We start from the raw sequence: 23182 nt of genomic DNA, 5'->3' as shown, positions 1-23182 counted from the left end.
ACCAATCAGCATGGTTCTTACAAAAACGGTTCGGAATCATGTGACGTCACTTCCTAAGCGTGTGACCTATGACAGTTAATCGATATATCGGCAAAGTTGAACCAATCAGGATTCTAGTAAATGACGTCATCTGGAAGACGGACTGCATTTAAGAAAGTTAAAAATCAGTGTCAACAAAACAGTCCATAATTGGGGCAGAAAGTGGAGTATTTCCACGATTGTGCCCAGCGAGCAGCACGCACAGGTACGTCTAAACTTCCTTTACTTCCTTTTAAATGCAGTCGCATGGTTGGTTAATTAAAAAACTCTAAATTCACGAGTCTTATCTTTAAATATTTACATGTTTTAAAATGCCAACGCAATGGCAATGACAATGTGACGTGACATGCAATGCCTGTCCTGATGCATGCATGATGACCGGGATTCGACCTAGTACAGGGAACCCTCAACCTCAGATCGAGCATGTTATGTAGCTCTGCACAATGGGCAATTAACGGACAATTAAATAGGGCAGCCTGTTTGTGTGGAGGGAGTGGAACCAAACTGGCTGCAGAGAGACTACTTTGACCCATCTGTGTGATCATAATTTTGCTTGTGGCATAGACTTCATAAGGCCGTACTGTATTTCTTTTCAAAATTTTTCATTTGGAAAATCATATTCTTTAAAACTTACATAACATAAATGTCATCCCTTTCCAACATTTAAGGGGGTACTACACCCCTGGCCAATTTTGTGCATATTTTTACATTTTTCGCAAATAATATAGCACATTCGTGACACGTAAGATGTATGTATATTATAGGGGCTAGGACTACAACTACTGTACTGAAAATTCAGCAACTCAAAGCAAGTAGTTATTGATTTATTGATCAAATATTGGTTTTCCCTCATTTTTGACTGTAACTCCATAACTGTTGTCTGTGCTGAAATAAAATTTCCAGTGCAGTAGTTGTAGTCCTTGCCCCTACAGGGTGTCCCAGAATGATTTGTACCGTGTTTGCAAAAAAAAATAACTAAAAATAGAAGACGGACAGTGTATCTATTTTTGATACCAGTATTATAATGTTGGACATGTCTCCTACTTATTCTGTTAATTTCAGCACGCTACCTTTATTTGTTTTGGCGTGTCATGCAATAATGTAAAATCGATGAAAAATGACTTGCATACCTTTGAAAAATGGCACGATACGATTAAATGAAGAACGTGGGATGTTTGGCACAGCATTTCGACGACAACTACTGTTGGGGTCACGCCTTAAAGCTTGCCGGACAGCTGCAATGTTCGCTCTAGTTCTTACAGTCTTACGAGCACCTGAAGCTTCACTCTGCCGATTCCTGACAGTTCCGTGCTCGTCAAACTTCTTTACGTTATACACTATCGTCGAATGAATCTTCTTTGCGTCTCAACATAGCTGCCGGTTTGCCAGTAAGTTTTTGAAAGAAATCCACGCTACTGTACAGTAAATTAAGGAGCCGTCTTTTCTGTACCACAACCAGTTCGATCTCTGCAAGCATTTCAAAAGACATGGACCTCACACCACATTAACTATATTTAAAACTACCGCCAAAGAGAGAATGGGATTAGGCCACAAATCCTTAATTCCATATAATGATTGCTTCGTAACGTCATAAATAATAGATAGATATCGACTATTTAGTGGAAATATGAACAGGGCACAACTAATATACCTGCATAACTTTTTCCAAATAACTTTGTGCTGAACGGTTAGTAATGTTACAGATTTTCAAAATAAACACAGCCAAAAAAGAAAGTCTCCAGTAGTGCCATCCCCATTTAATCAGATTCGGATGAGTTTATGGCAAAATAATTTATATAATAATTTTCGATACACCTTCCTGCGAAGATTGATACCAAATTTGATATCAAAAGTTTAATCATCATGAGCAAAGGAGCCGTTGTTTGGAAATTCGTGCAATTTTAAAAATGACAAATTACGAATTGACCACGCAAAAATCAATGCATGGTATCAGCTTATTATGTGGCCTGAAGCATGCCCGTACAGGAATCATTGTACACTTGCCTGCGCACAATTGAAAGAGCGGGGTATTTGATTTGCATTTTGAAATGCATGGGCAAACCTTTAAGGGGGTACTACACCCCTGCCCAATTTGTGCCCATTTTGCATTTTTCTCAAAAATTATAGCGCATTGGGGACAAGTAAGATATGTATATTATAGGGGCAAGGACTACAACTACTGCACTGGAAATTTTATTTCAGCACAGACAACAGTTGTGGAGTTACAGTCAAAAATGAGGAAAACCAATATTTGATCAATAAATCAATAACTACTTGCTTTGAGTTGCTGAATTTTCAGTACAGTAGTTGTAGTCCTTGCCCCTATAATATACATATCTTACTTGTCACCAATGTGCTATAATTTTGAGAAAAATGCAAAAATAGGCACAAAATTGGACAGGAGTGTAGTACCCCCTTAACCTGCCGGCCTATTCAGGCGACGTAATTCTTGGCACTCACGCTAGCTCTGCTACGTGATACAATTCCCTATGTCATTTTTAAAATTGCATGAATTTCCAAACAAATGTTTCTATGCTCACGATGATTAAACTTTTGATATTAAATTTGGTATCAATCTTCGAAGGAGAGTGTATAGAAAATTATTATATAAATTATTTTGCCATAAACTCATCAGAATCTGATTAAATGGGGATGGAACTACTGGAGACTTTCTTTTTTGGCTGTGTTTAGGTTGCGTTGTCAAAACTTAGAATTCACCATTTTTACGCAATCTTCTATAACTTCTACTAGAAACATCCAATTTTTAAAATCTAAAAAATCTGAGAAAGCTAAATATATGTAGAACTAAAAATGCAAGGCAATATGACCATTCAACATGCCCTTCATACCTAAAAAATTCCATCTTTCCCGGTACAGATCATTCTGGGACACCCTGTATAATATACATATCTTACTTGTTCCCAATGCGCTACCAATTTTTGAGAAAAATGCAAAAATAGGCACAAAATTGGGCAGGGGTGTAGTACCCCCTTAAGGGCATATCTATTGCAAAAACAAGTTTAACTCCATTCGAATAGAATAATTATTACATTACAAGTTGACACTTGTTGCAAATTCTTTTATTTGTAAAAATTTCTTCTGAAAAAAGACAAAACGTGTTGTTGAAATGCTGACTCGCACAGCCCTTTTCAGCGTTCGAATCGAAATTGATTTCCAATGCAGCAAACTGATGATGTACATTCTATGAAGAGTAGTCTCCTCCGAGCCAGTTTGGTTATGCGTAACCAAACTGGCTGTGTAGGACACTATATGTTCACATCTCTCGAGCAGTACATAACACGAGTCCTCAGAGAGCTCTTTTGATGTTCATTCATATATAATGCACAACCTTCAGGTCCACGGAACTCCGGAGCTACTTTGAGGACAGAAAATGTGACTCTCGTGCTAGTCTCCTATACAACCAGTTAATTCTGTGGTCCTGACACTTGTGTCACAAATGTGACTCTTGCACTGTCCTCACATCGGTATAGGCCATTTGCATGTTAATTGTACGGAGTGTCCTATCTCATAGTCTATTATCTCTGACTCACCGCTTACAGTTGGTTTTTGCAGAATATCAAGTTTAAACGTCTTATTTTCTAAAAAAGGAGTTATTTTCATTGTCCTCATAATTGTTGTGTTGCCCTCAACTGCCCGACCCTAAATCCTGAAAAATCAGGGTCGGCATTTTTATTTATTTATTTATTTTTTTAATAATGATTTTTACAGATTTGTTCAAAAAATCAATGTTTTTACTTAAATTAATATTTTATTGAAAGACTAGTCTTTAATTGATGTCCAACAGGTATCCAGAAGTCAAAATTGACAAATGTTTCCTAATTGAAGAAGCATTATTTAATATTTGAGGGGATTTTTAAAAAACTGAAGGTTTGAAAAATAAATAAATAAATAAATCCAACCGTCCGACCCAACTTTCCCATTTTCCCACTTGAGGGCAACACAACAATATTTTTTTTGGCCTAATATTAGCTTGCCAATGATATGATGTTGTCCGAGGAGCAATATATATGCCCTTTAATGCAAAAAGAACAGGTACATAGTCCTTGGAAATGTGACTAATTCCTTGTGGAATTACTGACATTGACAATGACATACAGCTTGATACTGGTAGTGTTCCGTGTTTTTTGTCTCGCCTGCTGCCTGGGGTGGGGGTGTGTGTGTGTTCTGAAAAGCTTGTGAACGTGTTATCTTGAGAACCGTAAGTGCTATGATAAAACTTAATGGGGGTAGCATGACCAGAGGATCTCGACCTGATTAGATTTTGAGTGCAAAATATGGTAATTAAATTTAAAAGTTCCTAATTTGCATAATTTATGCATAATAAGTAAAATACCTTGTGAACAGATTATCTGGAGATGAGTATGAGGTACAGTGACGTAACTTGGTGGGAAGTAGCGTGGCCAGGTGTTCTGGACCTGATTTGATTTTTTATAAAATGCATATTTGATGCGTATCAAGCAAAAAACTATATGGGGTACAGTAATGTAACTTGGTGGGGAGTAGCAGGGCCAGCGGTTCTCAACCTGATTAGATTTTCAGCGCAAAATATGGTAATTAAGTACCTAATTTGCATAATTAATGCGTAACAAGCAAAATACCATTTTCTCGGTGACTACATGTAGGGGTCGCACGTTCCTCAAACTTGGTGGGTGGGTGCATATTGATCCCAGACAGAATAGGTTTGTATCAATAGTGGGTCAAGGTCACCCAAGGTCATCCAGGGATCATCTGAGGTCAAATTAGCAAACACTGCCGTATAGGCATGAAACTGGGTGGGTACAGTCAACATTTGAAGCCAAATTTTTAGAAGGTCATTTTAGGGTCATCCGGGGTCACTCAGGGGTCATCTGAGGTCATATTACTAAAAACTGTCGTATGGACATGAAACTTGGTGGATACAGTCAACATTTAGAGCCAACATTTTGGAAGGTCATTTTGGGGTCATCTGAGGTAAAAATTACTAAAAACTGTCGTATGGGCATGAAACTTGGTGGATACAGTCAACATTTGGAGCCAAAATTTTGGACGGTCATTTTGAGGTCATCCAGGGTCACCTGAGGTCAAATTACTAAAAACTGTCGTATGGGCACGGAACTTGGTGGGTACAGTCAACATTTAGAGTCAAATTTTTGGAAGGTCATTTTGGGGTCATCCAAGGTCACTCGGTGGTCATCTGAGGTCAAATTACTAAAAACTGTTGTATGGGCATGACACTTGGTGGGTACAATCAACATTTAGAGTAAAAATGTTGAACGGTCATTTCAGGGTCATCCAAGGTCACCAAAGGGTCATCTGAGGTCAAATTACTGGCTTATGGGCATGAAACTTGGTGGGTACAGTCAACATTTAGAGCCAAATTTTTGGAAGGTCATATTAGGGTCATCCGAGATCACCCAGGGGTCATCTGAGGTCAAACTACTAAAAACTGTTGTATGGGCATGACACTTGATGGGTACAATCAACATTTAGGGTAAAATTTTTGAACAGTCATTTCAGGGTCATCCAAGGTCACCAAAGGGTCATCTGAGGTCAAATTACTGGCTTATGGGCATGAAACTTGGTGGGTACTTTCAACATTCAGAGCCAAATTTTTGGAAGGTCATATCCGGGTCATCCGAGATTACCTCATCTGAGATCAAATTACTAAAAACTTTTGTATGGGCATGAAATTTGTTGAGTACAATCAACATTTAGAGACAAATTTTTGGAAGGTCATTTTGGGGTCATCCAAGGTCACAGGGGTCAACTGAGGTCAAATTACTAAAAACTGTCATATGGGCATGAAACTTGGTGGGTAAATTCATTATTTAGAGGCAAATTTTTGGCAGGTCATTTTGTGGTCATCCAAGGTCATCCAGGGGTCAGTTGAGGTCAAATTACTAAAAACCATCATATGGGCATGAAACTTTGTGGGTACAGTAAACATTTAGAGCCAAATTTTTGGAAGGTCATTTCTGGTCACCATGGGTTATCTGAGGTCAAATTAGTACAGTCACCATCAGCTAGATAATCGTGCCCAGCCGAGAACCGCCAAATTCATTAAGACAAAACCTCTACCAAAAGTAATCGCAAAAGCAGGTGGTCGCGAAATCAGGCGAGACTCGTGGTTCGAGAACCGCCTTGTATTAATGATGATCATCATGATCATGTAATAAATTGATATCGAATGAAAGATCCTTTTTTTCTCATTAACATATTGAAATTTGCAGTTCCAAATTGGTGTATTTGCGAAATGCAAATACACCAATTTCAGGTAATAGGCTTCACGAGCGGGACTTGGACTCCTGGGACGCACTCCCAACCTTAATTACTGGTAGTCGCGACTACGACAATTGAAAAGCAAAAGTCGACTATCGCAACTATATTTTTATGTTAAAAAATCGTGTTAAAAACGCCAGATATCCGCACCAAAACCAACCAAATACAAACTGCAAAAAATCGGTACCTTACTATCTTAAATAGACAGCAAGTTGCATGCATTGTAATCTACAGTAGCCAGCAAGTTGTATACCTTGCTGGCTCATTCTTGTATTATGGGGTCCAATGGTGTGACATACAGTCAAATTTTCAAAATTGAATATTAATGTCAAAAGTTAGCTTAAATTGAGTGGAATTATATACTCTTTCAAAATCTGCAAAATATTTTCAGCGATGATTGCCCAGAAATCTGTATGAAGCACATAACTGTGGAGAAATCACTCTAAAATGTCGCGCATAACCGGACACCAAACATGTTTTAACCCCTGCTAAACAAAAAATATAAATGCCAAAATGGCTAAAAAGTTGCAAGTTAAATGTGGTTTAGGAGCTTTTATAATGTAAAACTAAAATAACATTATAAGAAGTTGCTGTAACCTTCAAAACAGCATATTTGCATTTTGGTCAAAATACATGGTCAAAAATTGACCCAAAAGTTAATTATTGGGCCTGTTTTGTACAATTTCTGTCAGTTTAGATTAAAAGTTGCCATTTTATGTGGGGCCAGCACAAGTGTGGCATAATAGATAAGTGGATGACTTTCTATAACATCAATTTTGTGCACATGAGAGAATTTAAGGTGCCCAGTGGTGTCGCGCATAACTGGACACCAAAATATTTGGTGTCCAGTTATGACTGACAATAACAAGCTATCTGTAATTATGTCATACTTTGAAAAGTGTATTTGACCTGCAAATTTATCTAAACATATCACACTGTTGTTTTAAGTATTCATTGTTTATCAGATACCCAATTTTTAAAAATTATGACATATTATTCATTTTTATGTGTCGGTCATAACTCGGTGTCCAGTTTGTCGTACAATATCCAGCTTTAACTTTAATTCAACTTATTTTGCAATTTCCATTTGTCAGTCATATTTAAACATGTCATAATATATCATTTGAAGTATTTGTTGTTTACAAATTACCCCATTTTCAAAAAAATATAGCACATTTTGCATTTTTACATGTCGGTCATAACGTCGCGCATAACGCGGACACCAAAATATGTACTTTGCGTAAGCGCTGTCTTTGTTAACAGATGTTTTGTCGCTAACATTTCTTTCATGATACAATTTTAGTATACATCCTATTCACTCAATAAGACCAAAAAAAATAAGCAATGGTCATATATAAATGAAACTAACAGGCAACCAGATGTAGATGATCTTTTTTGTCACAAGTGGTGTCCATGATTTTCGAGACCTTACATGTAATAAAAATTAAAAATAGCTGTTAACAATTTCTTTTTTGAAAGTTTTTAGTAATAACCCACTTGTTTTGTATAAAAAATTACAAATAGGCCAAATACCTGTTACAGTTTTCAAAATTCAGGGCAAATTATGTGTCGGTCATAACCGGACACCATTGGACCCCATAATACAAGAATGAGCCTGCTATCTTCAGTAAACAGCAAGTTGTATACCTTACTATCTACAGTAGACAGCAAGTTGTATGCCTTACTATCTACAGTAGACAGCAAGTTGTATACCTTACTATCTTCAGTAGACAGCAAGTTGCATACCTTGCGATCTTCAGTAAACAGCAAGTTGTATACCTTACTGTCTACAGTAGACGACAAGTTGTATACTTGATATCTACAGTAGACAGCAAGTTGTATACCTTACTATCTACAGTAGACAGCAAGTTGTATACCTTGCTATCTTCAGTAGACAGCAAGTTGTATACCTTGCTATCTTCAGTAAACAGCAAGTTGTATACCTTACTGTGTACAGTAGACAGCAAGTTGTATGCCTTACTATCTAGAGTAGACAGCAAGTTTTTTTACTTTACTATCTTCAGTAGACAGCAAGTTGTATACCTTACTGTCTTAAGTAGACAGCAAGTTACATGCATTGCTATCTACAGTAGATAGCAAATTGTATGCCTTGCTATCTACAGCAGACAACAAATTGCATGCATTGCTATCTACAGTAGAAAGCAAGTTGTATGCCTTAGTATCTTCAGTAAGCAACAAGTTGTATGCCTTACTATCTTCAGTTGACAGCAAGTTGTACACCTTACTATCTACAGTACACTGCAAGTTGTATAGTATACTTTACTATCTTCAGTAGACAGCAAGTCGTATACCTTACTAACCCTAACACTGGACCCTGCTTTTTGGGATCGGAAGTCAAAGAAGATCCGAAAAAGTCAAGGAGAAGAAGAATTTTGACTTGGCACCCCCGGGATTCGAACCTTTGACCCCTCGCATGCCAAGCACACGATCACGGACCGGTAGCTACACAGGTTATTGCTGCCCGGCCAGCAATTCCGTGCGCATATAACACTTAGGGTGATTGCGTCATCGCAGACCCTGGGATTCATGCATGCGCAGATTTTTTCATCGTAAGATTTTGTAAGATTTTTGGGTGTTAGGGTTAGGGTAGGCTCTAATCTGGAAAAATACATCGCAGTTAACCCTAACATTGGACCCTGCTTTTTGGGATCGGAAGTCAAAGAAGATCCGAAAAAGTCAAGGAGAAGAAGAATTTTTGACTTGGCACCACCGGGATTCGAACCTTTGACCCCTCGCATGCCAAGCACACGATCACGGACCGGTAGCTACACGGGTTATTGCTGCCCGGCCAGCAATTCCGTGCGAATATAACACTTAGGGTGATTGCGTCATCGCAGACCCTGGGATTCATGCATGCACAGATTTTTTCATCGTAAGATTTTGTAAGATTTTTGGGTGTTAGGGCTAATTTAAATAGACAGTAAGTTACATGCATTTGCTTTCTACAGTAGATAGCAAATTGTATACCTTGCTATCTACAGTATACAGCAAGTTGCATTCATTGCTATCTACAGTAGACAGCAAGGTGTATGTATGGTCAGTATGCAACAAGATCCATGCTTGCTTGCTTCAGAAGACAACAAGTTGCCTACTGACTACTGACAATACATCTAGCAAGGCATAGAACTGTTTACTGTGGAAAGCAAGCATATAATGTGTTACCTACCAAAGATAAAGGCAGCAGTCTACTGTGTATAGCAAGGTATACAACTTGCTGTTACTGAAAATAGTAAGAAAACAACTTGCTGCCTACTATAGATAGTAAGACATACCAACTTGCTGTCTACTAAAGAAAGCAAGCATCGAATGTGTTGCCTACCAAAAATACATATTATCATGAGCAACAAAGTAGTCAATGAAGACCCTTGGATTTTGAGGGATACTGTGCTAGATATCTTGCACAGAAAACATAGACCCTTGATTGTCAAAGGAATCGTTAGCTCTTATGAAGCCTTTGTTGAGCTAAAGAATTTCTATGACGTATCACATTTGTATTTATTTTTTCTTATTTCGACAAAATGAAATGGTGTTTTGTTTTTATCTGCCCTAGGATGTTGGCTCTTTACAAATCAGAGATGTTATTTCTCTTGACCTGCACATAGATAAGAATAGCTTCATGGTGCTGATATGGGTGAATGTGATGGATGTGTGGAAATTGCTCACCATTATATTGTACTTTGTGGATGTGATATCAGTAGCTTCAGTAAATGATATAATAGTTTCCCTGAAAAAACCTAGGGTATGATAAAGGCAAATGTGAATGTTACTTTAATTTGTCTCATTAAGTGTGTTATTTCAATGATCATCATTGGATGATATTTCTTTCTACCTAGGAAAGGGACTTCTACTAGCCTCATGACCAGGAGAGCATACAGTTTAAAGAAGATGAGACTGATATTTTCTTCCTAGAACCAGTGGATACTGGGTATCAATTTGCAGAATGGTAGGTTTATAACATAAGCGGAAACATCATTTACTAGCACAGTATTGATGCAGGATACTGTCAACAGGCATGAGAATTTTCAGTTTAAAAACTGAATTCAGTTTTTTTTATAGTCAAAATTTCCGCAACTTTATTTAATTTCAGCCTGTTTTTGGTACTTTTTGCCCAATTTCACGCGCATTTTCAGTTTTTTCAGTTTTTTTTAGGAAAGTGCAGTCTCATGCCTGTGTCAAGGAACTAAGGGATAGTCTGTGCCCATCATTGTCAAGGGTTCACAGCCATTCTGGGAAATCAGGGAAAATTGAAAGTTTAGCTTAACAATTTGCCACATGTTGGCCCTGTTGAGTTCATGCATTAGATGCATCAACATCTTAATTTGCATGAATTGATTTGTCTAATTTCTCTCATGAAGTATCACCTAGTTGTCAACTTGTAAAATATGCTGAAAATAAAATAATATTCAAATCCAATAGTGTAATCAAACTTGGGCATAGCTGCACTATATCGTTGCTCCAAGACATACCGGTGTATCAGCCATTTTTGACAAGATGAGATAAGATCAGATTCATAATCTATGTATAAAGCTCTACATTCTGACAAACGTTCAAGACATGCATGTCATTAATTAATTGGGGTGCACTGCTCAGTCCGACACGCCGCTAGTCCGACATGCTGCTAGTTCGACAACACAAATTCCCTTACTTAGAGGTGCGTCAGTCCGAAAATGCATGGCGCTAGTCCGAAAAAAAGCATTCGCTAGTCCGAAAATGAAAATCACTGCAACAGTACGACACGCCGCTAGTCCAAATCCGAAATACACTGCGCTAGTCCGAATTTGGAAAATACTTCTTCAGTCCGACACTGCGCTAGTCCGAAACTGAAAACCATGGCGCTAGTTCGAAACTGAAAACTGCAGCGCTAGTCCCAATCTGAAAAACACTGCGCTAGTCCGTATCTAAAAAACACTGCGCTGTGTTTCCCCCAATTCAAATTCGGACTAGCGCAGTGTTTTTCAAATTCGGACTAGTGCAATGGTTTTCAGTTTTGCACTAGCGCAGTGTTTTTTAGATTCGGACTAGCACAGTGTCGGACTGAAGGAGTGTTATCCAGATTCGGACTAGCGCAGTGGTTTTCAATTTCGGACTAGCGGCGTGTCGGACTGGCAGAGTGTATTTTATATTCGGACTAGCGGCGTTTCGGCCTGGTGCAGTGCATTTCTGATTCGGACTAGCAGTGTGTCGGACTAGCGGAGTGTCGGACTTGCGGCGTGTTGGACTAATGCCCTGTACCCAATTAATTAAGTATTATCACTTATTAGGTTTGGCGTATCTCACTCAATGAAATAATTGTGTACAACATTCCCCGTGTTTTAGATGACATATAGTGGCGTATCAATGACATACATGTAAGCCATTATGTCGTAAATATGTGACATACACCACTATTTTGGTATATCGCGGTTGTGTGGCTAATATGGATATGAATTCAACTATTATTTGATACTGGCGTATCACATGTCCTATGTCAATTTACAATTATAGGTTAATGAACGCGTATTACTTATTGGGAGAGAAATTAGACAAAATAATGCACTTGCGCTGATGTTGATGCGTCTAATGCACGAGCCCCGAAAACTCGTGATTTTTACTTTAACAAATTATCACTAAACATTTTGGAAAACAGAACCATATATAAATGCATCAACCCGCCCGAAAAGTGAATAAATCCTACGCGCTGCAAACGCGCGCGAAACACTGCGAGTAGTACGCGGAGTGCACAATATACACAATCAATGCATGTTTCGCACTTTTCTAACAGCTTTTCTGATTGGCTGCTTTGATATAGGAGTGTATGAATGGAGAATAATGTTTCAAAAAAGAAGTTTAATGACCAATTACAATTATTTTATACATTAAATGTAACTTAAATATTTCATATTTTCATATCCATTCAAGAAAAGGGGACATTTTAATCGAAGCAGTGTATGACAAACAGTTTTAAAAAAGTTTAAAAATTCAGATGCAATTATCTCAAAATGACCATTTTCGTGATAGTGATACGCCACTCTGTCTTGCGAGCGACGAGATAATATGGGGTGCTCACTACCTGTATCTTCGGACGACCTATTTTGGACAGCCATCTCAATTTTTTTAAATGGTCAACAATTCGTTTTCCCTTTCTCTTCTTTAGATCTTGGAGCTGTTATTGCCTGTTCTGATTGAACAAGGAATTGTATCTAGTTGGTAAAGACAGAGGAAAGGGCAAATAAAGCCCTTGGGGTGCTCAACAAAGGCAGATGAGCTTGATTGAAGCTGCTGCTAGAGAAAAAGCATGCAGGTAAAGAGGTTTATTATTAAATATGATTAGATTTGTAATGTATGGTATAGCATGTTATAGAATTATTAAATGTACAAGTTTAATAGACTAGATAAAATTTCAATAGTTCAGGTTTCGTAGGGCATTTGTTAGTAAAAGTAAAAGTTGATAAGGAGCCGTCCATAATTTCCACCATTTTCACATACGTACAAAGCGTATGTAACTTTTTCCCCCCTTCCTCCCTCAAGTTATGTAAAAACAGGCGAAGGGTTTCCATAGGTAGGCCTACTACTAATAGCAAAATTGAGGTATTGGGTTGGGGTTGGGGTTAGAGTTTAGGTTAAGGGTTGGATTAGGTTTAGGTTTAGGGTTATATTAGTGTTCCAGCAGGACAGTTTGTTCTGGATTAATGTTTTTACAGATAAGTATTAGAAATGCTGAAAAAAACTTCCTTTTTAAACCATATTTCCATGAAAACGAAAGCCATTAATAGATTAAAATATAGCTTAAAATGCAGCCCGAATTTAAACTAAATTACCAATGCACTCCAAAATCTGCTGAGCATCCTATACCGTAGATTGGGGTGAATAGGGACGCAGGGGTGAATAGGGACAAAATGGAGAAAAAATTTTGAAATCTCATTTTTTCACATTTGGTTAACACTTATTTTTTTTTATTTCCACATATTGAAAGAGCAATCAAACAGTGTTTAGAAAATGGTTCAGCAGATGTTACAGAATAAATTTAGGATACAGGGTGTCCAAAATAAAATTATCTAAAAAAAGTTCAAAAAATGGGGTGGTCAAAACTTTCCTGCTCCCACGGCCACTATTTTAGAAAATGAGCTGGAAATTCACCAGGACCTAGCCTGTTAGGTCTTACAACTTTCTCTAAAAGATTATTTATTAATTCTGACAGGAATTTTTATAACAATTTTTTTAAATATTTTTCAGGTAAAAGTCACCTAATACGGGGTGAATAGGGACACCCTTGCCACAACCACCCTTACCCCACCACACCCTACACTACCACCCTACCCTGCTCCACCCTTACCCTACTACCCTCATGAACCTACTCCACCACCTTAACCCTACCACCACCACCCTTAGATCACTATACCACACCCTGACCCCACTAGCCTCATTAAACCTACCACCCCTAACCTCCCTACCCAACTACCACACCACCCTACCCAGGCTACCACCCTCATCCACCCCTAATACTATCATGCCACTGCCAGAACTCACTACCCCCACACCCTACCCCAGCACTCTACCATCCTACCCCACCCATCTACCCCACCACCCTATCCCCTACCCTACCACCCTATCCACTGCTCCACCACCATCATCCTATCCACTACCTCTACCACCATGATACCTTTTCTTATACCCCACCACCCTGATCCCACTACCCCAACACGCTACCTTACCCACCTACTTCCCTACCACCCAGAACCTTACCCCAGCCATCCTTACCCCACCACACCCTACCCCTCCTCTTCTTGTACTGACGAGCCTGATCAATGTTGTCAAGAAATTAGATTTTAATCAGTTATGATGGTATGAATTACCTTGACATGTTTCTATTGTTTTTTTAAACTCACTTGGTGTCCCTTTTCCCTCCATGTGGGGGTAAAAATGCAAGTACACTCCTTCAAAGTTGTACTTTCGTTATCGAAACCCCGAAGTCGGGGGTCAATAGGGACACCAAAATTTTATTAAAAAAATATATACCCCCCACATATATTAAATTTTTTATAATGGTGGATTAAAGGCATCATGGGTGGACATAATATGCCCTCAAAAGTTTGGCTCATGGGGCTACAGGAAAAAAGTTACTATCTAGAGAGTGCCAAAACTGTCCCTATTCACCCCAATCTACGGTACTCTCTTTTCCACTAAGAACCCCCCGTGATCACATCATATATAGGGGGGATCCAGGGGACATCCCTTTGGCATGTTTGATGTATGTTCTTGCAATTAAAGTATGGATTTCATGTCTTTTGTCAGCGTTTTGCAACACAATCCACGCTAGAGCCTTTGCTGCCATTGATCCTAGCGCAGATAGTAAATACTTTTTTAAGTATTTTGGTTTGAAATAAACTAAGCATAATGTAAAATAGGACCACGGTGCATATTAGACTCACTCAAAATTCAAGAGAAAATCATTGTTTACATGGCATGTTATAGAAATAATATTGTTAAAACAAATTGAATTTTAGGTCAATTGGTTATAACTTATGAATTAAAATTGGAAAATACCATTATTTGTCACTTCCATTTTTTTTATTGCTTAAACAAATCGCCATTTTCTAACAAATATGCTCAGGATGCCCCTCCCTCTTTTGTACGCTTTGTACGTAAGTGAAAATGACGAAAATAATGGATGGCCTCTAATCTAGGTATATTTACTAATTTTGACATGGTGGATCCAAAAAAAGGTGGCGAACAAGCATTATTTTGAGTCTATGACCCTCAAAATGACCCTATAGGGTTATACAGGGGTCAAAAATTAAGCATGCTCTGATTTCTCTCATTAGCATATCAAATTAATATGTCTAGTTATAAGGATCACAAAAATATACATTTTGTGTGTGTACGATCTGTGGTTGCCCAGTTATGTACCAAAAAGGGTCATATGTCAATTTTGAATTTCAAAAATTAAAGTTGCCCCAATTTTCATGAAATTTGTACCAAATTGTTTGTTTAGCTTCAGGCTGTGTGAAAAAGATAGGTTTTTACTATCGGTGATGTATAGTTAAAATGTTATGGGACAAAAAAGTTATAGGTCTATAGGTTCTAATAGCAATTGTCCTGTTAAATCAGTTTATCAGTTCTACCCAGTAACTATACATCACAGATAGTGGAAACCTATCTTTGGATTCAGCAGGTCCAAATTAGTAAAGATACCTAGGTGATCAACTTTTACTAAAAATGTTTCAACAATTTTATATATTAGAGATTTTCCTCTAGACTATAAAAACAAATACCAATTATGATCTGATCTACTCAAACCAAAGTTGGAAATTTAGAAAATTGAGTTATCACCATCACTAACTTATTCAGTAGCTAAGCTTATTGATGTTGAAATCCCTAGTCACTGCTTTACTTGGTTAGAAAGTTAGGAACATTTTGTTTGCCTATTTTCCTTTGTTTTTGTACTATTTTTGTCCTTATTTTGTGTCTATTGTGAAGTTTATCAAAAGGGACAATTTTAAAGCAAAATTTCCAATGACAAGTAGCAGGTTAATATCGGTAAATACAACATCTGTAGCGGTGCATTTTATGCAAGAATGGGATTCTACTATAATAATTTGGTAATAAACTGGATGGAAGTTGAAGATTTGTCCATGCAATTTAAGGCATATGCCAGTTTTAAGCTTATTCTCATGACATGGCATGTAAATTTTGGTCACTTTTTCAATGAAAAAATTGTGGGGGTGTTTATTAGAGTGGGTGCATTTATTAGGAACAAGACAGTAAGTGTTTGGCATAAAGAAGCATCAATGTTATTTCTTTCATGCAAAATATTTGAAGAGAAATAGGTAAATACAATTATTAACAAAATAAGATTGAATTCAATTCTTTTTATTACAGTAAGCCCTTGAGAACATTGATCATGCATCTGGATCTGGGATTGGTACATCCCATTCCTTACACATGAAAATGGTGGTTCTGCAACATGTGCTGCTGATCCCAATGATGAACTTCAAATTTGAAATGGAGAGAGGTAAATTGAAAGATGTCTGTGGACCCCGTTTAACATGAAAAAGTGGTCATGTTTGTAAATTTGGACCATATAGGATATTGTTACCCTGATGATTAGAGAGAGGATGCATTTTAGTCTTCATGCTTTCTATCTGTTTACTTTGATATCATACATGTCACTGGTCTATGTCTTCTTTGTGCTATTTATCTATTTACTTTTGATAATTATTGAGGGCCTGCTTTTGACTATGGATGAATCTTATCTCTTTCTTCCATGTGTTGACCATGCATGTCTACATCTGTTTACTAATGATATCATGATATGCTTCAAGAAATAGTAGGAAGAGAGAGTTTTCATGCTATACAACGCAGAGTTTAATTTATAAATTATATATTTGTTTGGCTTATAATTGGTGAAAAATAGAGACCTATTTGATTTGATTTGTTCGGGTTCTGACAACCCCGGATAACCCAAGAAAACCTCTATTGAAGCTTATTTCCATTGGGGTCCATTTGAATACCGGGACGGGTTGGGAACAGTCAGGGGTTAACTAACACCCTACTCTTTTCGAAACTGTCTGCGAAATACATGTACAGGTATGGCTCTCTGCACACGGGACCGACAGCTTAACGTCCCCTCCGAAGGACGGAGTATTTTCATGATTCATTTACCCAATTCTAAATGAACCATAGGGAGAGCGGAAGTCCGAATTTAATCTACCGAAATTAATTTCAGACTTTTTTTTCCAAGTCAATATCCCAGCAAATCACCTCCAACGGGAATTGAACCCGGGACCTCATGTACTAAAGGCAAGTACCCTAACCATTGCGCCACGCTCTCCCACATACGCTCTATAACATCATGTATTGAAATAGAATGGCATGCACGCAGTTGGGTGGAGCATTTATGCTATTTGTGTGTTGCATAATGCATGGCTTGTGCATTTTATGTGAATTTACACAAGCGTAAGTTAGGACTTTCTTGGTGCGTGCAATAATAATAATACAGAATAATTCTTGCCAATTTTAGGCTCAACAAACTTTACTCAACGACCCCCTGAAAGCAGTCTGAAATGATAAATTAACATATGGTGTGTTCATGGGATTTGGGCAAATGGTCGCCTGCTTGCATATATATCAGCTGAGATTATTACCTGAGATGTGTCCTATGCAAATAATATTGACATTTTCAAATACTTGTTTTAATCTTAATTTTTCAGCATTAATAATAGCTTTGATGGGATGGATGATTCACTGAGCCAATGTGGATAGAATGTAAGAAGGGATACCTCTGATTGTAAGGTAAATAGGTTACTCTGTTGAAGATTAGTTGGCTGAGCTCTACCCCTTGCAACAAATTAGAAAACCACAAAAGAATACCTTCCCTGATTTTGAAATTCCAGATTTTTTGATCTTTACAAGTTTGATAAAATAGTTGTTCACACTTCTAAACATCTTTAGAACATAACTGCTTTAAAGGCCCATATAAAAATAACAGATGTGGAAATAGGAGTATAAACTGACCAGTAGATACCAGTTGTAGTCCAACTAATTCATGGCATATTAGATGGCCTAGGGGAAAGTTGTCCCATATTTGCAAGACTATCCTTGCCTTCAAGGTGAAACAAACCTACTCATGTTACCCTCTGGCCATGGGCTGGCCTGGTGTCAGATCTTACCCAGGGAAAGATGACATTCCAATATTGGCCTTTAAGCCCACCAAGGTGTTTTTTTTATAGTATTTCAGTCTTAAATACATTCGTAAAATAACATTTAAAATCCATCTATTTTGCTGCTTAAAGGGGCATTTCGTGATCCACAACCTCATCCCCCCACTTTTCTCAAAAAAAGTTGAGATTTTTATATCACTGGAAACCTCTGGCTACATAATGATTATGTACAAAATATTTCTTGCAGATTAATTCGTTTAGCAAAGATATCGTGAAATTTTAATTTTGTTCTGGTGCACCAGAACGAAATTACAACGCATTGTCTATGGAGCAGTGTAATACACATAATCATGCATAACTCGCAAACACAAAATCGGAATCAACTGAAATTTTGGGAATAGGTTTTTTTCGTGGATATCTAATGAAAAATGACATAAATAGAGGATGCTAGGATCACGAAATACTCCTTTAACTAAAAGATATTACAAGCATTTTAGACCATTGGCATTATTTAAGTTACATTAACTCAGTTTCATCTTTTGTTCTTGACAGCGAAGAAGAATCAGTAACACAAATGGAAGGACAGGAATGATAATGACATTCAATATGTGGCTTGGTGTGTTGCTGTGAACAAGGCCCTGGACTGTGAAATGTGGTCTAGCCCAGTTGTATACTACAGAGCATGAAACAAATTTTGAGGCATATATCGCCATTGGAGTGGCGAGATCGTGTCACCAGCAAAACAACATTTGAAATCTGTATATTTTACTGCTTCACTAAAAGATATTACATCGCATTGTCAGCACCCTGACTTTGTGACGGCATCACATACAATATATGTTCATGGAGTGACAGTCATGATGATGATGCCTGAATAGACATTTCCAAGTCGTATATACCAAGAGCAATAGGACATAATGTAATTTAGAGTAATAAACATTTTTTTTTTTGTATTCTGGGAACTTCCAGTTGTTGACAATTGATACAAGTGAATTAAACAGTGTACAAATTTGCAATTATCAGACTGATTATCTGGTCACATTTGAGCTTTTAAAACACTACATGCAAGTCCAGTGGCGACACTAGGGGGGGGGGGGGCACACACACACTTTTGAGGCAAATTTATGTCAATTTCCACTTTTTGCTGCAATTTGAGGCAAGATTTGTAGATTTTGTAGATGCAAGTCTGGTTTTGCACTCTATGATTTCAATTGTGTGGTTGCTTTTTATCAACACATTGATCTCTTTACAGTACTGTCTTTATAATTTACACATTTGCCATTTGCACAATGTTTCCTTTATTCCAAAAACAATGAAATGTATGGAAAACAAATATACATCATATACTTAAGGGGGTACTACACCCCTGGCCAAGTTTGTGCCTATTTTTGCATTTTTCTCATAAATTATAGCGCATTGGTGACAAGTAAGATGTAGATTATGGGGCAAGGACTACAATTACTGCACTGAAAATTCAGGAACTCAAGGCAAGTAGTTATTGATTTACTGATCAAATACTGGTTTTCCCTCATTTTTGACTGTAACTCCACAACTGTTGTCTGTGCTGAAATAAAATTTCAAGTGCAGTAGTTGTAGTCCTTGCCCCTATAATATACATATCTTACTTGTCATCAATTGAGAAAAAAATGCAAAAATAGGCACAAAATTGGGCAGGGGTGTAGTACTCCCTTAAAGATAAGAAATTCCTTTTGAGTAAATGCAGTTTTAAAATACTGTACTTTGTAAACCTTGTGGGACTACTGAAGTTGGAACAGATTATTTTCTGTCTTCAGAGATGGTGCTTTACAGCAGCAAATTGTTGCTACCAATTAAATTTTGATAGTCCTGACCTCTTTCATGAAGTATTCATAACTTTCATAATGGGTTTTGCTCACAAATTATCAATGAATTTTTCATCTCAAGTTTATGAATAAAATGTGATCAAAATTTTAATTGCAATAGTTGAAAATATTTTACAACACGTTACACGTAGCAAGATATTCAACTTGCTGTCTACTGAAGATAGTAAGGCATACTACTTGCTGTCTGCTGTAGATAGCAATAACTTGCTGTCAACTGAAAATAGCAATGCATACAACTTGCTGTCAACTAAAGATAGCAATACATACAACTTGCTGTCTACTGAAGATAGCAATGCATACAACTTGCTGTCAACTAAAGATAGCAATACGTACAACTTGCTGTCTACTGAAGATAGCAATGCAAACAACTTGCTGTCAACTGAAGATAGCAATGCATTAAACTTGCTGTTAACTGAAGATAGCAATGCATACAACTTGCTGTCAATTGAAGATAACAATGCATACAACTTGCTTTCAACTGAAGATAGCAATGCATACAACTTGCTGTCAACTGAAGATAGCAATGAATACAACCTGTCTACTGAAGATAGCAATAAATAAAACTTACTGTCAACTGAAGATAGCAATGCAAACAACTTGCTATTTACTGAAGATAGCAATGTATACAACTTGCTGTCAACTAAAGATAGCAATACATACAACTTGCTGTCTACTGAAGATAGCAATGTATACAACTTGCTGTCAACTAAAGATAGCAATACATACAACTTGCTGTCAACTAAAGATAGTAGTGAGTACAACTTGTTGTCTACTGAAGATAGCAATGCATTAAACTTGCTGTTAACTGAAGATAGCAATGCATACAACTTGCTGTCAACTGAAGATAGCAATGCATACAACCTACTGTCTAGTTCAACATCAAAAGATCATTAATGAACTTCAATGCAAAACCCAGAGTATGGGTTTGACTTTAAAACCTAGTAAATGTCGTTCTCTGTCAATATGTAGTGGTGTTCCTAAAGTGGTTGAATTTGATATTAATGGTGCGCTTGTAACCCCTGTTAAAGAAGATCCTCAGCGCTTTCTGGGATCTCTGATTACTCATTCTGGCAGTCAAATCGATACATATGAAATGATCAAGGCCAAATTTGAGAATAGCCTTCTGAATATTGACAATTGTCCGGTAAGAAATGAGTTTAAGGTTGCTATTTATAGTAGATATTGCTTACCATCTATGCATTTTTGCCTTACGGTGCACGAACTCACAAAGTCCTATCTGTCTATGCTAGATAGAAAGACTGATATTTTTGTCAAAAAATGGCTTGGGATGCCCAAAAACGGTTCCAACATAGCGCTGGTCCATATGAACGAGGGGCTTGATATCCCCAGGGTATCTAATATTTACTATACATCGCACTGCCTAGTGTATAGCAGAACCCGATGTCTGGGTGACTCCACAACCAACAAAGCTCTTGATCTGAAACTGCAAAGAGAAGCTATTTGGAAAAAAAAATCTTCCACCGTCGCTTTATGTGATCAGATCCATCAAAGATCTACTGATGGCGATCAGCTCCACCTTTGGAAAATAACAAAACCCAAGATCAAAAGTACTCTGAAAGAGGACACCAGTATTTACTGGAAGTCGGTTGTGGAACCACTCGTGACTCAGGGGATACAGCTAAACTTTTAAACGAATGTAATACAAATCTTACTTGGAAATCTATTATGTACAGTCTTCCGGAGAGCGTGCTAAAATTTGCTATCAATGCAGCCATTGACAGCCTTCCCACCTTCACAAATCTCTATAAATGGGGGAAACGACTGAACGGGAACTGCCCCCTCTGTGCATGTAAGGGTACCCTTCTTCATATCTTGAACAACTGCAACCATATGCTTGATCGGTACCTCTGGCGTCATAACAACATCATCCGCATCATAATTACCGCTCTGGAGAACAGCGAACTTTTTCTCAATAAACGTGTTCTCATCACGGCGGACATTGAAGGGTACCTTAGTGCAGGGGGGACGGTTCCCCCTGACGTCATACCCACAGTTCAAAAACCCGATATTGTGTTAACGTTTCCGGAGGAGAAAAAAATCATTCTGTTAGAACTCACCGTGCCTTTTGAAACGAACATTGATAAGTCTCACAAGCTTAAGGTTGACAGATATGCTTCCCTGGTAGGCGACATTACTGACACTGGCTACAATTGCAGTTACATTCCATTCGAGGTTGGTTCAAGAGGTCTAATTTACAAAGTCGAACAAGACTCGTCTTAACCGCCTCCTGCATGTAGCCAAGTCGCACATCAAATACAAAGATCTAAGGAATGACATCTCCAAAATGGCTCTCACGTCTTCTTTTTCCATCTTTCAGGCAAGACATGAAAAAGAGTGGAATGTCAATATCCTCAGATATCCTACCAGGGTGGCGTATCTGTCGCCTGATGATCAATGTCATTAATTTGTTGGTTAACCTTTTTAAAAAAAAAATTTTTAATATTTTTTTTTGGTGTTTTAAGAATTGTGTATAATGTAATATGTATTTCGTTCACGCCATGCCTGGTGGTCAGTAAAGGCCCCAGTTGTCTTGGATGTTTGTTGGTTTCTTTATTCTTTTAAATTTGTATGTTTAAATTGCTTGAATAAAGATGATGGAATAATAAAGTAATGCATACAACTTGCTGTCAACTGAAGATAGCAATACAGACAACTTGCTGTTTACTGAAGATAGCAATGCATAGCAATGCTACTGTCTACTGAATATAGCAATGCATACAACTTGCCGTTTACTCAAGATAGCAATACAGACAACTTGCTGTTTACTGAAGATAGCAATACAGACAACTTGCTGTCTACTGAAGATAGCAATGCATACAACCTACTGTCTACCGAAGATGTCTTCTGAAGATAGCAATACAGACAACTTGCTGTTTACTCAAGATAGCAATACAGACAACTTGCTGTTTACTGAAGATAGCAATACAGACAACTTGCTGTCTACTGAAGATAGCAATGCATACAACCTACTGTCTACTGAAGATGTCTTCTGAAGATAGCAATACAGACAACTTGATGTTTACTGAAGATAGCAATACAGACAACTTACTCTCTACTGAAGATAGCAATGCATACAACTTGCTTTCAACTGAAGATAGCAATGCATACAACCTACTGTCTACTGAAGATAGCAATGCATACAACTTGCTGTCTTCTGAAGATAGCAATACAGACAACATGCTATTTACTGAAGATAGCAATACAGACAACTTGCTGTCTACTGAAGATAGCAATGCATACAACCTACTGTCTACTGAAGATAGCAATACATACAGCTTGCTGTCTACTGAAGATAGCAATACAGACAACTTGCTATTTATT

The 23182-nt window shown here is 37.6% G+C and overlaps 1 long non-coding RNA gene across 1 annotated transcript; it reads left to right on the top strand.

The window, feature by feature from the left end:
* Positions 1 to 54: 54 nt before the first annotated feature.
* Positions 55 to 20414, top strand: LOC140145464 (uncharacterized). The gene is made up of 6 exons (XR_011858066.1): positions 55 to 244; positions 10173 to 10282; positions 12473 to 12619; positions 16198 to 16330; positions 17529 to 17610; positions 18531 to 20414. It is a non-coding gene; the product is annotated as an uncharacterized lncRNA (long non-coding RNA).
* The last annotated feature ends 2768 nt before the right edge of the window (positions 20415 to 23182 follow it).

This window comes from Amphiura filiformis, unplaced genomic scaffold, assembly GCF_039555335.1.
Source record: "Amphiura filiformis unplaced genomic scaffold, Afil_fr2py scaffold_297, whole genome shotgun sequence".
In the NCBI taxonomy this organism is placed as follows: Eukaryota; Metazoa; Echinodermata; class Ophiuroidea; order Amphilepidida; family Amphiuridae; genus Amphiura; species Amphiura filiformis.
This window is presented reverse-complemented; position numbering and strand designations above follow the sequence as displayed.